Below are 17,918 nucleotides of genomic sequence, written 5' to 3'. Positions count from 1 at the left end.
GACTAATAAATATACAGTGAGCTAATCTCATACTTTCCTAACATTTTAGAATTACAGTGTTCTGGGACTTCCCTGGTGGTCCAGTGGTTGGGACTCCGCACTTCCACTGCAGGGGGTGTGGGTTCAATCCCTGGTGGGGGAACTGGGATCCTGCATGCCCTGCACTGTGTGCCCCCCCTCCCAAATTTTTTTAATTAAAGAAAAAAAAAAGAAAGTGTTCTGTACAATATTTTTCAATATTGAATCAGAAAGCCAAAAGAAACTATAGAGTTTCTAGGTCACTTTAAATGGGTGTTGTAAATTGGTATTTGATTATGTTGAAAGATCACATAACTTAGAGCAGTGCTGTCCAGCAGCAAGCTACAAATAAAGTGAGCTACAAATGCAAGCCACATATGTTACTGAAACATTTTTATAATCCACATTTTAATAAAAGAAATGTGAAATTTTAATAATGTATATATTTAACTCAATAAATCAAAGATATCATACACTACAACATGTAGTCAATAAAAAATTATCAATAAGATATATTTTACAATTCTTTTTTTTGTACTAAGTCTTCAGAATCCAGTGTGAATTTTACACTTACACAACATCTCAGTTCAGATAGCCACATTTCAGGCACTTACCTTCATGTGGCTAGTGGCTACTGTATTAGACAGTGTAGATCTAGAGGTTCCTTCCAATTCCCAGTCCTATGATCCAACTTTTCAGAAACCTTAACCTATAAACTTAAGTATATCATACATACACATCTCTGACATGCACATTTAAGGAAAACAAAATCTTAACAGATGAATATTAAAGAAAAGTTCATTTCTGGGAATTCCCTGGTTGTCCAGTAGTTCGGACTCCATGCTTAGGTAACTAAGATCCCACAAGCCATGCTGCATGGCCAAAAATAAAATAAAATTTTAAAACAGTTCACTTTTACTTATAAAATAGTATTCCAGTGCTGACTTCAGCTGTACATATAATTGGCATAATACAGAGAAGATTAGTATGGCTCCTGCCCAAGGATAATATGCAAATTCGTGAAGCATTTTATATTTTTAAAAAAGATAGAGGGAATTCCCTGGCAGTCCAGTGGTTAGGACTCTAAGCTCTCACTGCTGAAGGCCCAGGTTCAATCCCTGGTTGGGGAAGTAGGATCCCACAAGTTGTGGGGTGCGGCTAAAAAAAAAAAAAAGATAAATATGTGAGGTGATGGATGTGTCAATTAGAGGGGAGAAGTCCTTTCACAATGTATACATATATCAAATTTTCACAATGTACACTTTAAATATCTTACAGTATTGTCAATTATATCTCAGTAAAGTTGAAAAACAAAACATCCCATTTTTCATCTGCAAAAAAAGGACTTTCTGTGAGGACTTTTTCAAAGTAATACTTTACTTTTAGGGTAAAGTAGTGGGGATGGTTCTATTTACACATGCTCACTCAGTATGTGCTTTCACAATGTTGAAAGTAAAAGCAACACTGGAAAATGAGGAATTTATGCGATTTTCACTTTATTCTTTTCTAAAGTTTCTCCTCTCACAAGTAGCTAGGGAAGGCATCAGAATCACCGGGAAAACTTAACTGGTGGCCAGAGAGGAGAGCAGTCTGTGGCCAAAGTGAAACCAAGAGCTCCTCAGGGTAAGACAAGTAGTAGAGGGAAAAAAAACGATTGTAGCCCAGAGGTAAAGCAGGAAAGGAGAGGATAAGCTGCTGTTTCGCCAAACTGTTAGGCTCTTAGGCAAGACTGCAATAAACTGATTATCTCGCAAGTTTGTTTAGCTTTCCAACTGTTTACAACTCAATAATATGATTTATTTTTTATTTTTTGGCCGTGCTGCACGGCATGCAGAACTTCCCCAACCAAGGATGGAACCATGCCCCCCGGAAGTCTTAACTGGACCACCAGGGAAGTCCCTAAAATGATTTATTTTAAATTTAAATCAGTACCTAACCTTAACTATGAAATATCTTTATAACATGTTGAATCTGTGAAGGCATAAATAATTAAACCTCTGCTACTGTGGAGGCTAAAATATGATTCAAAGACTTTATTGCAACTTACCAAATATTAAGTATTAGGACATGTATAAAATAAGCCAACCTGTGGTATAGTATTCACCAACTGCTATTAAAATTAGGCCATCGACTGCCTAACTCCAAATACAATGAGCCCAAAGTACTGTAATTGATTAAAGGAGAACATTTATAGGTAAAAGAAAAAAGTAGGATTTCAAGAATAATTTAATTTTAAATGGATGGGTTTTAATGTTTGAGTTTTTAATATTTTAAAATATAGCCTTTTTATTATCTAGGCTAAATCAGCAAGTAAAGGCAACAGTTACTGAGATCAAAACAGTCTAAGTCATGATCCCTTCCCATACGATAAAAACATAAAATAGTACCCATTGTCTATTGCTGCTTTCACCATACAGTGGCAGAGTTGAGTAGTTGTAGCAGAGACTGTGTGGCCCACAAAGCCTAAAAATTTACTGTTTGGCCCTTAAGAGAAAATGTTTGCCAACTCCTGCTTTATACAAATTATCGTTTAACTGGAGGGAGAGGGCAGGCTAAAGTAGCAGTGAACACAATAAAATTTTGTTATATCTAGCAAATTGAAAAAAAAACAGTTTTCACTGTAAACACTTAAGCTTATAAAACATCAGCCTGGCTGATGGTAAAATAAAACTTGTAAACTAAAATTCTCAACCTGGGCATGTTCGCTAAGGGGACTATATTAGAAAACTTAGGGTAGTGAAGTGAGATGTTTATCAAAAGAGGGGCACGCTGTCTCAGTATCTCCATTTTTGATGAGACCTATATCCCCCACCCCCGCCACCCCTTAGTGTGACACTAACGGACACTCAAGTTTGGAAACTACTGATTTAGACACAACTCAGAGCTTTTATTAGCTTGAGGAAAAAACAATTTGCTTTCCTCTTAAATCAAAAGGATACATTTTGTAAATGGGGGGTAAAATGGTTTCAATTTTTATTTTAACTACAATTTTAGAAAACCACATGCTGGAAATGTAAAGAATATAAAGAACGGATCTTAGTACCTTGTAGGAATCTAGATGGTCATTCCAATTAAAATTAGTCTTGCTTTTTTTTTTTTTTTTTTTTTTTTTTTTTTATTTATTTATTTAATTATTTATGGCTGTGTTGGGTCTTCGTTTCTGTGCGAGGGCTTTCTCTAGTTGTGGCAAGCGGGGGCCACTCTTCATCGCGGTGCGCGGGCCTCTCACTATCGCGGCCTCTCTTGTTGCGGAGCACAGGCTCCAGACGCGCAGGCTCAGTAATTGTGGCTCACGGGCCTAGTTGCTCCGCGGCATGTGGGATCTTCCCAGACCAGGGCTCGAACCCGTGTCCCCTGCATTGGCAGGCAGATTCTCAACCACTGCGCCACCAGGGAAGCCCCTAGTCTTGCTTTTTTATTCCCATTGCAAAGATAGAAAAACACAGTGCTCAGAGTGTAGCTGGAACATTGGCACCCCATATTTGTTTATAGAATAAAAGTCTCCATATCAATATAGTGATTAATATTAATGCCATTGAGCTGAGTCATGCAGTTTTTAAATTATATTTGCCTATCCCCAATTTCTCATTTGAATCTAATAAAACTAATCATACCTCTAATCATACCTCTATACTGTTCAGCTTGACCATCTAACTCATCACTCCTGGCCACAAATGACTTTGGCTGGTTCCCAAAGTCAAATTTATCCTGTCTCATTATTTAACATATTTATGTTCTATAAAGTTGCGTGAATGCTGAATTAGCAAATATTGAATCATTGCCCCTGAGGGAAATGCTGGGTTAAGTCAACTCATGAACACATAACCTTGTTTCCCGTGTATTTCTGTAATGAAGACACTTCATTTATTATAACACTGAACTCATGGTGAAATAGCAGTGTAACTCCTACCTGAATGAAGCTTATCTAACACATGTATTCCCTCCATAAGGCACATCACAGACTTCTTGTGCTTAGGAACGTCAGACAGCACCTCAGCACCACATTGAAACATCTCTTTAAACAGTAAAATCACCAAAAAAAAAAGGCACGAAAATGCAAAAAATGCAAAAATGCACTAAATAGACTATAAAGACTTGTTAATGAGAGCTGAAATAAGAAGGCTAAGCACTGCTTTGTTGGATATCAGCTGGGAACATAAGACAAATTTTTTTTGCTGCTCTGCTCATGCACATGCAAATGGCCAATAAAGCACCCTGAGTACTAATTTCAGGGTTACAAATAAATTTTAGTGAGTGGGCAAATTTGAAAGTAAAGAACTGGTGAACATGAAGGATCAACTGTATGATGATGTACTACTACTGATAATCTAAATTAATTATGATCAGTTAAAAAATTATTTTTAAGCAACAGCAAAATGAAAACTACAGTCACCCAAAGTAATGTCTTTAAAGTAATATTTCTTTGGTATGTGTAAATTGAGTGGGGTGTGTATGTATGTGTGTATTTCCCTCTTCCCCACTCCATACTCAGCTTAGTACTACTTCGAGACTCAGTCTCTAACTGGGCAAATCTGATCCCAACTTGGGTTAGGTTCTGCTGACCACAAGTTCCCACATTTTTCTCAGTATCTCTACCACTTATCACAACTACATAACCATCTGTTTGCTTATGCCCTACTCACTGGGTTGTAGCCTCCCTACAACCCAGTTTTTTGTTTCTTTGGGTTTTTTCTTTTTTTAGAACATTTTCCTAGTATAAGGCCTTGTTATACATTGCTGTTCAATTAACTTTTACTGAGCGAATAATTCAATGAAATGAGAAATTACAGGGACCTAAAGTATGATGACTATGATATAAAAAGACAAATGGGCAAATTTAATAGAGGTAGAATACATACAATTTGCCAACCAACTTTACGTGGGGGATTTGGAAGGATTTTAGATTGCCCTGGTTTCTTCTTCTTCTTCTTCTTTTTTTTTTTTTTGGCCATGCGGCTTGTGAGATCATCCCCGACCAGGGACTGAACCCAGGCCACATCAGTGAAAGCCCGGAATCCTAAGCATTAGGCCAAAGGAATGCAGAGCTGTGCTACTAATAAAAGTATAGAATACAGGAAGAGTACATTTGAAGAAAAGATGAGTTCCATTTAGTTTCCTATAACCTCTTCATCTATGCTACTTCTTTATTTTTTTAAAAAAATATTTATTTGGTTGTGCCGGGTCTTAGTTGTGGCATGCGAACTCTTAACTGTGGCATGCATGTGGGATCTAGTTCTTTGACCAGGGATCGAACCCGGGCCCCTTGCACTGGGAGCATGGAGTCTTAACCACTGTGCCACCAAGGAAGTCCCTATGCTACTTCTATACTTGGAAAATTTTATTGCTTGATAAAACTGCATTCCTAATTACTACCTGTGTTGGAATAACTTGTTCCAACTATAATGTAAGATCATACAGGGCAAGGTTTATTTACTTTTTGACTCCTAAAAACCTAGCACAACAATATTCAATTGAATTGAATGTGGATGAAGATGTCCAGGAGACAGTTGGATATTCTAAACTGGGGCTTAGGAAAGAAGTCTTAGCTGGAGATAAAGATTTAGAAAAGATCATAACACAGGTGTTATTTTAAAGGGTAGAAGAATAATTTTTGAAAGAATCAAAGACAAAACTTTGGGATACCAGCATTTAGGGGACACATCAATCAAGAGGAAAAAATGAAAAACACTAAGAAGGAAAAATCAGAGATCAACCAGGTGAGAATGGTATGGCAGACACTATTGATTATGAACCACACAGCCATTCCTATCTTCTTTCTGGATAACAGATATCTAGTTTCTTCCAGAATAGAGTAATGAACTCAAGGAAGGTCAGTGCCTCCGCCAGCCCCTGGGGAATGACTCATGGTTAGTTTAAGTCAATCATAGTAATCACATTTCCTTTTGCCAGTGACTGGTGTAGGGGTGGCCAATGAGATGTAAGGGAAATGTTCTGGGGAACTCTGGGGGAGACTGTCTTCCCTATAAAGAGAAACCTACCCCAGAGAAACCCCAGCACTGACTTTCTGCTTTGGGATGATTAAAATACGGCACTTGCTATCTTACAATCCTGAAGGTAAACATCTGTGACACAGTGAGAATGCTAGAGTACAAAGAAAGCAAGAGCCTGGGTCCTTGATAGTGTTGTTACATCCCTTAATCAATATTAGAACCATCTATCATTGGTCTTATTGTTAAAGAAATTCTGTTACTTGGAGCTGAAAACATCTTGATATCACTGGTGTCCCAAAACCAAAAGGAGGACAGTGTTCCATGACGGGTATAGGAAAGTCAAGAAGGGTGATAGAAAAGTACCCACTAGAGTGAGAATGATTTTTGTTTCAGTAGTTATAGCTAATCACAGTAAGCACTCAAGCATTAACTATGTGCAAGCATTATTCTAAAACTTAATACATATAACCTCATTTAATCTTTCACCAACAATCCTATGATATGGATGGAACTGTGGGCAATGAAAGCAAAAGCCAGAATCCAGTGAATTGAACAATAAGAGAGATATGAAAATGGAATAGTAAATTTAAGCTTTTAAAGAAAGTCATCTGAGGGAAGAAGAGAGAGTTGTAATAAAGTAGGGATAAAGAAGGTTTTAAGATGGTCAAGTGAGGGACATTCCTGGTGGCGCAGTGGTTAAAAATCCGCTTGCCGATGCAGGGGACATGTGTTCGATCCCTGGTCTGGGAAGATCCCACATGCTGCAGAGCAACTAAGCCCGTGCGCCACAACTACTGAGCCTGCGAGCCACAACTGCTGAGCCCACGTGCCACAACTACTGAAGCCCACAGGCCCTGGAGCCTGCATGCCACAACTACTGAGCCCACGCACCGCAACTACTGAAGCCTGTGCTCTGTAACAAGAGAAGCCACCACAGTGAGAAGCCCACACACCACAATGAAGAGTAGCCCCCCGCTCGCTGCAGCTAGAGAAAGCCCACGTGCAGCAACAAAGACCCAATGCAGCCAAAAATAAATAAATAAAAATTAAAAAACAAAAGATGGTCAAGAGAGGAAAAAATATAGAGAGAGGAAAATGAGATATATAAAAATACATACAAATACATAAGAAAAGAAATAATTGCTTAATTAAGGTCTCAGAGGAAATAGGAGGGTTTGGTGCCAAGATTGGAAATAGATGAAATTTGAACAAAATTAGAAGTAGAGCTCTGAGATTAAGAGAAAATAAATAAGGAAAACATTATAAATTTGAAGGCAAGAGGACTAGGAAGACTAAAAAGTTTATAGATGCTATCAATCCTCTTAAAATTTTTTTTTTTAAAAAGGACATCTGCATCTAAGGAGTTGAGAATAAAAGTAGGGCATTTGACACAGAATGGTAATGGTTTGACATAGCAGTTATGTGAACTAGGAAGGAAACTAATCAGAAACAAGTAAAGGATTACTAAATCTCACTGAGGACCCAGCCAAAACCAGAAACCATGATAAGATGAATCAATATTCATTTTATTCATTTCTTCATAAACATTTTATTAAGGGTTTTCCATATGCCAAGGCACCTTCCTAGGTATTGGGGATAAAAGATGAACAAAAATTCCTGCCTCATATACTTTACATTCTAATGAAGAAGATATAATTTAAAAGATTTTTTAATAATTAAAAATATTTTAAAAAATACTATATGGAATGTTAGATGGTAGTAGGTACTAAGGAAAATAAAGTAGGAAAGGGAAATAAGAGAACTAAAATTTTAGATGGGGTGGCCAGAAATGGCTTCACAGAGAAAATAAACATTTGTACCACGACCTGAAAGAGGAAAAGGGAAAAGCTATATGCATATGTGGGGGTCATTCAAAAGCCTAGAGGTGAGGGAATGCCAGGCATCTTTGAGGTTTGGTTATTTAAGAATGATGGGGTAGGGGTGGGGAAGGGGTTGGGAAATGGTCAGAGAAATAATAGATGTCTAGATGGTGTAGAGCCTTGCAGGCCACTAAAGACTTTGACTTGAATTGAGGGAAGGTGAGAAGCCACTGGAGAGTTTTATGCAGAAAAATGATGGGATTACTTTGGCTTCTGGAGTAGAGAAGCATGGTGGGCAAGGATGGAAGACTAATTAAGAATGTATTACAATAATAGTTCAGGTGATTTGGACCATGATGTAGCAGGTCCTACTTTATTTTAAAGGTAGAGTCAATAGGATTTTCTGATGAATCAGATGTGGAATGTGAGAGAAATCAGTAATGACTTCAAGGTTTTTCAGCTTCAGCAAGCTAAAAGAACAGAATTGCTATTTACTAAAATAGGAAGACAGAAGAGCTACAGGAGGAAATTGGAGAGTTCAATATTGGACACATTAAGTTTAAGACGCCAGTTAAGCTTATAAATGGTAATGTCTAATAGGCATTTGGATGAGTTTGGTATTCATAGAGGCAGTACAGAGGGAAGACAAAATATCAGTAGAGGTGAACTTTAAAACCACAAGACTAAAGGAGAGTATACTGGAGTGAATGTAGATAGAAAAAAAAAAGGGTCCAAGGAGAGAGTCCTAAGATTTACAAATATAGTAGTAACGATAACTATTACTAATAAGGTAAGGCCTCTCAGCCTCAGGAGATGAATCTTAATTATTCAAAACCAAGTATGATACTTGCTAGAGTAAGCCAGTGTTTCAGCTCTGAGCAGCACAAGGTTAATCCAGTGAGCATCCAGAGGAAGGAGGTAGTAGTGTTTCCTTGCTTTTAAAGGGAAGAAACTTTCTTTTTCCACTTTACAATCATGCCTGCATAACACTGGGAACTGAGGCAACCATTATGCAATCATTAGGGGCACTAAGCCACATGCTGAGGATGGCAGAGGGCAAAGATGATAAAAATATGGATGCCTCATGTATTGTTAAGCTGCTAAATCAACCAGCCCTAAAGTGACTCTGCACCTGGACTTTTTAGTTATTATTTAATAAGGGTTTTCATTACTCATAGGCAATTGTATCTGGTTACCATAATCTCATTTAATTTTCATAACAATGCTTAGAGCACAAAGAACAAAATGAGACTCAAAAAAGATTAAACATGGCCAGGTTAAATAACTTGGCACATAGGTAGCAAATGGTGAATTGAAGCTTAACTGACTCCAAAGTCTATTTTAAGTGGTTTAGAGTAGATGATTTAAAGAGTGGACATAACTGAAAGACAAAGGGGAATGGGAGTTGAGAATTCTTGAAGTGACTGGCAAATAAGGCCAGGAAGTAACAGAGATTGAAAAAAAAGAGAAGTGTCAAAAGACTAGAAGAACAGAAGGAATACATTAGTAAACAGGCTATTAAAATAATAAGAGGTCTTCTTGAGAGAATATTGGAATTGAAGATTTTTATTGTTTGAGTAGTCTGGATGAAGATTAGATGTAGGCCGTAGCTATGAGTAGGGAGGAAATTGCATTTTCAGTGGTCAAGGATTGATTTATTAATATTTACTAGCATCTACTATGTGACACATTATTTTATGCACTTAGGATACATTGGTGACTAAAATAGACCCTGTAGAGCTCACACTATGGTGTGAAAAACTGACAACAAACAAGTAAACAACTAGAACTTTGGTGTGTACGGAGTTTTGGGCCAGCATAAGCAGAGGCACTCAGTGGTATCTGATTTTTGATGAAGTTCCCTGGTTGTAGCTGGGCTAGCAACTGAGGCCTTTACTCAGAGTTACAAATAGAACATTTTACTCAGGGTTACAAACAGAACACAAGAACTGAACGACAATTAGGATGACAATGACTGGCAGTTATGTAATTATTTCAAATAATTTTACATACTCACACTAGGAAATGTTTAAATGAATGAGTGGTCTGATTAAGCTTCTGCCATTCCAACTCTTCAACCCATTGCTTAATAAATTACAGACTATCCTTTTTTATTTCTTCAAAGAATTTTTTTTTGGCCACACCAGGCAGCTTGTGGGACCCTAGTTCCCTGACCAGGGATCGAACCCAGGCCCTTGGCAGTGAAAGCGCTGAGTCCTAACCACTGGACCGCCAGGGAATTTGCTACCCTTTTTTAGAGTGATGCAAATTACAATCTGAAAACAAATATAGTCTTTCCGAAGTGATTCATGGTTTCATTCAACATTCATTCACTAGAATAAGGTCCATGAGGATATTTGTCTATTTTGTTCACTACTGTGTATCTAACACCTAGAACAATGCCCAGCATTTTCACTGAACTGAATAAATGAATAGATTAATAATCATCCACTAGATGCCAGGTAGTATATTCATCTCAAAAGTAAATAAGGCAGTTCCTAACTGGTCTCCAGGGCAGAAATAGAGACACAGATGTAGAGAACAAACGTATGGACACCAAGGGGGGAGAGTGGCGGGGGGGGATGGTGGTGGTGGGATGAATTGGGAGATTGGGATTGACATATATACACTAATATGTATAAAATGGATAACTAATAAGAGCCTGCTGTATAAACAAATAAAATTCAAAAGTTTAAAAGAAAAAGTAAATAAGGCAGTTCCTGCACTTAAAGACTGCACCATTTAAAGACTCTAACTAAAATAAAATCTCTTGATCTTCACTTATATCAAAGTACAGTTAAAAATCAAGATTGTTAAGAATCTAAAAGTAATACCTGTCCTGGATAAAAGGAATTTATTGTAGACTTCATATGCTTTTATACAGTTTTTTTTTTTTAATTTATGTTTTTTCGGCAGCATTGGGTCTTAGTTGCTGCGTGCGGGCTTTCTCTAGTTGAGACAAGCGGGGGGCTACTCTTCATTGTGGTGTGCGGGCTTCTCATTGAGGTGGCTTCTCTTGTTGCGGAGCACAGGCTCTAGGCGCGCGGGCTCAGTAGTTGTGGCTCACGGGCTCAGTTGCTCCGCAGCAGGTGGGATCTTCCGGACCTGGGATCGAACCCGTGTCCCCTGCATTGGCAGGCAGATTCTTAACCACTGCACCACCAGGGAAGTCCCAGTATGCTTTTAAATTTAGAAAATAAACTACCATACTATCTTGAAAATTTAGTATTTGTATTACTAGGTAGTATAATTAGATAATCTGTTATGAAGAATATTATGGTTAAATCACAGGAAGATAGTAATTTCAGATACTTAAAAATTTTTTATTCCTTCTTTTCCTTCTCAAGTCCTTTCAAATACACTCTTTTAAAACTGAAGTGAGGAACCCTCCAAGAGGAAAACTGGATTTTTTGGAAAGTAATCCAGGAAGGTTAAGAAAAACTCTCTTCTAAAAGGTCAAAGGACATTCATGATTTTTATTTTTCTTCCCAAGACTGGGCTCCCCACCACTTAAACGTGGATGTACTTGCTTTGAAACTAAAAAAGTGAGTGCTTCCATGTTTTAGTGATGGTTCTGGACCTACCTCAATAGCTTTTGCCGCTTGTTCTTTTGTTTCAAATTCCACGAAGGCAAATCCCTTTGGATCTCCAGTAGACTTATAATGTGGTATACTTACATAAACAACATTGCCACATTTCCCAAATACTCTTTCAATCCAGCTGTGATTAACATTTTTGGGAAGTAATTCCTATGATAAATTAGAAGCAATATTAAATAAAATGTTAAATCTTAGAATAAATTTTTACTTTACTGAGTATTAAAAAAAAAAAAAACTGAAGTGAGAATATTAGTTAATATGAAGCAACATAAAAGAACAATCAGAAGGCAAATTCCAAAGAGATCACCGCTATAAATAGAGACATGGAAATGTCAGGACAGAGAAGCAAAGTTCCACTAAAAACAACAACAAAATTGTATGCCAAGTGAGTTTTATATCTCACACCCACCCATCTTCAGTTAAGGATTTCATCGGCAAAGATCCTCTATCTTCTAGTAATCTATCTCAAAAAATAAATGTGAGTAAAGGCAGATGTCCTGATTTTAAAAATCAAGCTGTTTTTGGTTGTGCAGAGTTTTCTTCCCCTTGCACCTAAGAAGCAGAAAACCTCCATCTGAAACTTAACCCAATCACTGCTGCTTCAAAGAGAACTTATTTCATGAAATAAAGAGCACTGGATTAGGAATCTAGTCTTGGCTCTAGTCTTGCAATTAATCTTGTCACTTTGTACATAGCACTCAAGCAATCTGGGTCACAATTTCCTCCATAAAATGAAAGAAATGGACTAGATGACCCTCAAAGTCTTTCCAAGTTCTTAGGAAAAGTTCGAGTGAAGCTAACCTTCTGTGCCACCTAGCCTCGAAGGCCCCCAACGTTCGTAACCACATAGTCAACAATTTGTTTTTAGCTCTAGCTTTGCAGCAAAATAAGTATGATTACATATAAAACTCAATTCAATATTTATCAGGCTTCTACCAAAAGAAAAGCACTAAGCCATACTGGGCAACCCAAAGAGTAAAAGCCAGTCCTTGACCACAGCCCTCTCTTACACAGAGGGGAAACGGGAAAGGACAGATCTTTGTATTCAGAACATTTGCTACAGTCTAGCTGGGGAAACAAATTTTAATTCAGCTTAATTATGCAAATACTTATTAAATACTTTTTGCATAGAGTCAGTTTTCAAACTTTGATGAGCATAAGAATCTAAGATGCTTTTTTTTTTGGCCATGCCCCTTGGCTTGCGGGATCTTAGTTCCCCAACCAGGGATGGAACCCAGGCCCCTGGCAGTGAGAGCGCCTAGTCCTAACCACTGGACCACCAGGGAATTCCCCTAAGACACATTTTAAAAAATGTAATTTCCCATAAAAATGATTCACTACATCCAGGTGGGGCCCAGGTATCCACTTTTTTTTTTTTAAAACATGCTTACAAGCTTTATTTTATAAATGTATTTATTTTATTTTATTTATGTCTGTGTTGGGTCTTCGTTGCTGCGCTCGGGCTTTCTCTAGTTGCGGTGAGCGGGGCCTACTCTTCGTTGCGGTGTGCGGGTTTCTCATTGCTGTGGCTTCTTTTGTTGTGGAGCTCGGGCTCTAGGTGCGCGGGCTTCAGTAGTTGTGGCTCGCTGGTTCTGGAGCGCAGGCTCAGTAGTTGTGGCGCACAGGCTTAATTGCTCTGCAGAATGTGGGATCTTCCCGGACCAGGGCTCGAACCCATGTTCCCTGCACTGGCAGGCGGATTCTTAACCTCTGCGTCACCAGGGAAGCCCTGTATCCACATTTTTAAAAGCACCCCCAGATGATGCTGGTGGCCCTGTTCAATTAACATTGCCATTAGCCTAGATCAACAAAAAGTTGATAGGTTCAAAAACAGAAAATGTTTCTAGAGCTTGAGTTCTCAAGACTATATGCCCATAACAACTAGAGAACAAACTACAAGGCATTAAAAATAAGCAAAAATCTGAGGGAGCATGTTGACTTTGTATTTCAGTGGTTCTCAAGTGTGGGCTGCACTTTAAAAAATCAACATAGGGGGACTTCCCTGGTGGTCCAGCAGTTAAGACTCTGTGCTCCCAATGCAGGGGGCCCAGGTTCAATCCCTGGTCAGGGAACTAGATCCCGCATGCATGTCGCAATGAAGATCCCACGTGCCGCAACTAAGATCCGGCACAGCTAAATTAAATAAATAAATAAACAAATAAAATCAACATAGGAAGTTTTTACAGATACAGATATAGACCAGTTAAATCAGAGTCTCTGGGAGTGGTAGTTGTGGCTCAGCTTTCACATTTTAAAAGAATCTCCCTGTAACAAATGCAGACAACCATTTAATTAAGGGCAAGATCACTGGAATTGGTTAGTCAGGTTAAGTTTCATGAAAAAAGATGATTTTTTTATTCGACTCTTTACTTGGCTAAAAATTTAATGAAAAAGATAAATGTAACAGAAGAAGTGAAAGGAACTGATGTATAAATAAATGATCTAAGTAGGGGAGGAACAAATAAAGATGCTTTTGACCACAAAATCAAGGGAGACTAAGAACAGTAAATACACGAATTTTTTTTAGACATTTTGGTTTTGAGGCAACATACAAATAAGTCTTAGAGGTAACTGCAGACACGAGTTTGGAAACACATTTGGGGAGTAAGTATAGGACCAATTTAATGTAAATTATGAATATACATACATATCATATATATTCTGCAGTTTCATTAAATATGATATTCTACAGCATTATATACCAGCTTTATTACAAATTATTGAAATGCATGCTATAGAACTAGCTAAAAATCACTCCAGAACTGAGTGGTAAAGGCCACTTTGAGACAGATGCTTTGAGTCCCAGATATTTGACCTAGCAACATCCCTAAAGTAATGGGAAACTGGGAGTGTTATGGCTTACCAGCAGGCAGCTCTAAACTTTTCTCACTGAATACTGATATTCAATTTTCTGTATATTCTATGATGCTACATTCTGTCTCCTATGATCCCAAAGGACAGATCCTGCTTATAGACAGGATGCCAACAGATGTGTGCAACTAGCCAAACACTCAATATATATTCAAAGAGGTCCTCTGTATGATACAGAAAGGATAGTCATTCTCTCACTAGATTTGAAGAACCCTGTAAAGTTGGAAATGGCACTTCAGCAAACCCCACCCTTCTCCCTCATATGCCTTCCACCTTCAATGAAGAGGTCCTCAAGGGCAGAGAAAATTTATTATATTTTCACAAAGAACCTTTGTCTCAAGCATTAATTGTTCTAAAAGATTAAACTATAAAGATTTTCCTTCTCAGAAGAGTCTCAGAAGAGTCTAATCTAAAAACTCCTGATATGCTTCTTTTAGCAGATGGGTTATTTTGTAGAGGAATACAATATGCAGACAAACAGTACAAACATTATCACAGGTGCTGTGTGGTAATATAGGGGAAAAATTAAAATTAATCAATCCTATCCTTGTCTTGAGAAGTCTTACAGTCTAGTTAGTGATGTGTACTACAAACACATAAACCCCCTGAACAATGTATTTGAAAAATAACACTAATCATCATCAAATATACAGGTATATATGTATATATACACACACACCATAAAGCACTATGTACTTTAGTAAGGCATATTACTAATCCACCCAGTGCAACTAGCAATACAGAAAAACAAGCTTCTATAATGTTATACAGCACACGGGTTCTTTAAATTTTGTAAGTAATCTACTTTTATTACCTTACATTAAGAGCTGCCTTCCCATGAAGAATTTTAGCCTAAGTCTTGATAAAAACTAATGCAAATATTTTAAACATCCAAGTAAGAAATACCAAATTGTGACTCATACCCTAGAAATTACAAAGAGATACATTTCATAGATTTTTAATAGATTCTTCCATTCTTTCAAGTCAGGCTGCCTAGGTTCAAATCTCAGCTCTAACATTTACTAACACGTGACCTTGGGCAAGTTCGTTAACTCATCTGTACCCCAGCAAAATGGAGATTTTAATAGCGCCTATCTCATAGAGCCAATGTGAGGATAAATGAATTAAAAACATGTAAAGCACTTACAGTGCCCAGTATATAGCACTTCAGAGTGTGCTATGCAGTAAAGACACAGAAAAAGACATAGCCCTTACTGTCATGAACCTTATAATCTAGTGGGAATTCTAAACAATAAATGATATTATGGTATTATTACCATGATATGGTACATGAATACAAATAGGAATCCCTAAATTTGATAGTTCTGGACAGGTTTTCTGAAAAAATGGAAAATTTTCAACAGGCAACAGTGAAATGGAAGAGGTGAGGGGTGTTCCTGACAAAGAGAAAGATATGTGCAAAGGCCCGAGGGCTCTGCAGTTATGAATAGGTGGGAATGACAAGGATGGCAAACGGCTGGATTTATGGCAAATCAATGGTCATGAGCAATATCCTAGGGGATCTGTCAATGCTCTAACAGCCTTTCAATCAGGACATACTATTAAATCTGACATCCAAATCAGAGAAGACATTTCTAATAACTGAGGGTGAGATGATACTATGGTGACTTCTGAAAGAGAAAAGACAGAAATCATGGTGTGAAAACATAAGACTTTTTATTATCCTTTACTTTTCAAAAACAGATTAAACTGCCGTCTCTGGTATGCCGGTAAAAGGAAGTTATGTGACTTACCAAAGGGCACATGGGTCAGACTTGAATCTAGATCCTCTGGGACCAAGTCCAGAGTTCTTTTCACTACATGGGGCTGCCTCCAGTTTCAGACACTAGTCAAACTGTTGTTCTCCACAAAGTTCCCAAGTTACATTTGTGTTAACAACTTTGTCCTTTATAATGCAAGTACTGATAGTTCTTGCTTCCATTCACACAGTCTGAAACAGAATCCTACAAACTCGATCAGAAAGGACACAAAAGTCATTAAGACCAATGACCAACATTAATGATTAAATACCCTAAAACAACATCCTGGACCACTTACTTTACTTTGAACTAACTGGCCACTTTACTCCTCACATTTAACCTGAATCTGTCGTGACTGTGCACTGAGAAAATACAGGCCTGGTTCAAATGACACACAGAATACAGCATAAAGTTATCAGCTCCTTTTGGCTAACAGTTGTTAGGAGGTAGGTGATAGATAAAAAGATGAGGCAGGAAGTCTGTACAATTTTGCCACTCTAAAATGCCTATCCAAAAAGCTATAATGGACTTTTTTTCTCCAATAGCTATAAAATAAGAATCTGTTAATATTTCACACAGATTTAACTAATCTAACAGTGGAAAGTTATGCTGAGAAAGAATCAGTCATTTGGTAACCAATAAATCAGAAGGTAAAATGAAGAACGTTGCCAGTACATTTAATAGCCCAACTTGTACTATCTTTACTAGTCGTTTCATTCTGTTATTTGATAAATCTAAATGCCCCTGCTAGACTTTTATAAGCTTAAAAACATTGATTTTTGCTTCATCCTGAGAATGAAATATGGAATACTAATTTCTATAAGACAGTGACTATAAAATAGAATTCAGCTGAAAATTTAGCCAATCTCTCAAAGCACAATAAACCAGTTTTAGATTAGCTATGATACAACCACTTCTTTTTTGTCTTTTTTTTTTTTTAATCAGTCATCAATTTTATACACATCAGTGTATACATGTTAATCCCAATCGCTCAATTCAGCACACCACCATCCCCAACCCACTGCGGTTTTCCCCCCTTGGTGTCCATACGTTTGTTCTCTACGTCTGTGTCTCAACTTCTGCCCTGCAAACCTGCTCATCTGTACCATTTTTCTAGGTTCCACATACATGCGTTAATATACGATATTTGTTTTTCTCTTTCTGACTGACTTCACTCTGTATGACAGTCTCTAGATCCATCCACGTCTCAACAAATGACTCAATTTCGTTCCTTTTTATGGCTGAGTAATATTCCATTGTATTTATGTACCACATCTTCTTTATCCATTCGTCTGTCGATGGGCATTTAGGTTGCTTCCAGATACATCCACTTCTAAGAGGATTTACATTGCAAAGGGAAATGCATTTAGTCAAGAAAAGTCTGATTTCATCAGTTATAATGAAATTATCTAGAGTAACCAGCAAACTACAAATGGCTTTGAGAAGACTGAGTGGACTCAGAACTAATTCACATATAACCAAATCAAAAGTCACTGGTTATAGTTTTCCTACAATTCAGTTGCTGTTACAGGATCCTGGGTTTTACCAAAACTAAGATTTGAACATAGATGTTTAATCCAAAAAATTTATAGAAGTGGAGTACCATGGATTATCCTTTCCTAATTATGAAATACCAGAAGCCAAATTCTATGTTTAATAAAGCCAATTTCCATTTGATAGCACTTCCCAGTTTCTGAAGAGCTCACAGAGATACCTCATTTGAGGATACCAATGCAGGTTATGATCATTATGTAGATGAGAAATCTGAGACACAGAGTCTAAGTTCACTTGACCAAGGTCACAAAATCAACTAAAATGTAGAGATGGATTGTTTTCAACATTCATTCATTCAACAAATATCTAGAATGCTAAGACTATGTGTTAGGGACTAGTCAGTGG

At 37.5% G+C, this 17,918-nt stretch overlaps 1 pseudogene; it reads left to right on the top strand.

Moving 5' to 3' along the window:
- The first annotated feature begins 957 nt into the window (after window positions 1–957).
- Window positions 958–1,057, top strand: LOC118887089 (annotated as a pseudogene).
- The last annotated feature ends 16,861 nt before the right edge of the window (window positions 1,058–17,918 follow it).

Source organism: Balaenoptera musculus, chromosome 1 (genome assembly GCF_009873245.2).
Source record: "Balaenoptera musculus isolate JJ_BM4_2016_0621 chromosome 1, mBalMus1.pri.v3, whole genome shotgun sequence".
NCBI classification, from domain to species: Eukaryota; Metazoa; Chordata; class Mammalia; order Artiodactyla; family Balaenopteridae; genus Balaenoptera; species Balaenoptera musculus.
The sequence above is the reverse complement of the archived record's forward strand: the minus strand, read 5'-3'. Positions and strand labels throughout refer to the sequence as shown.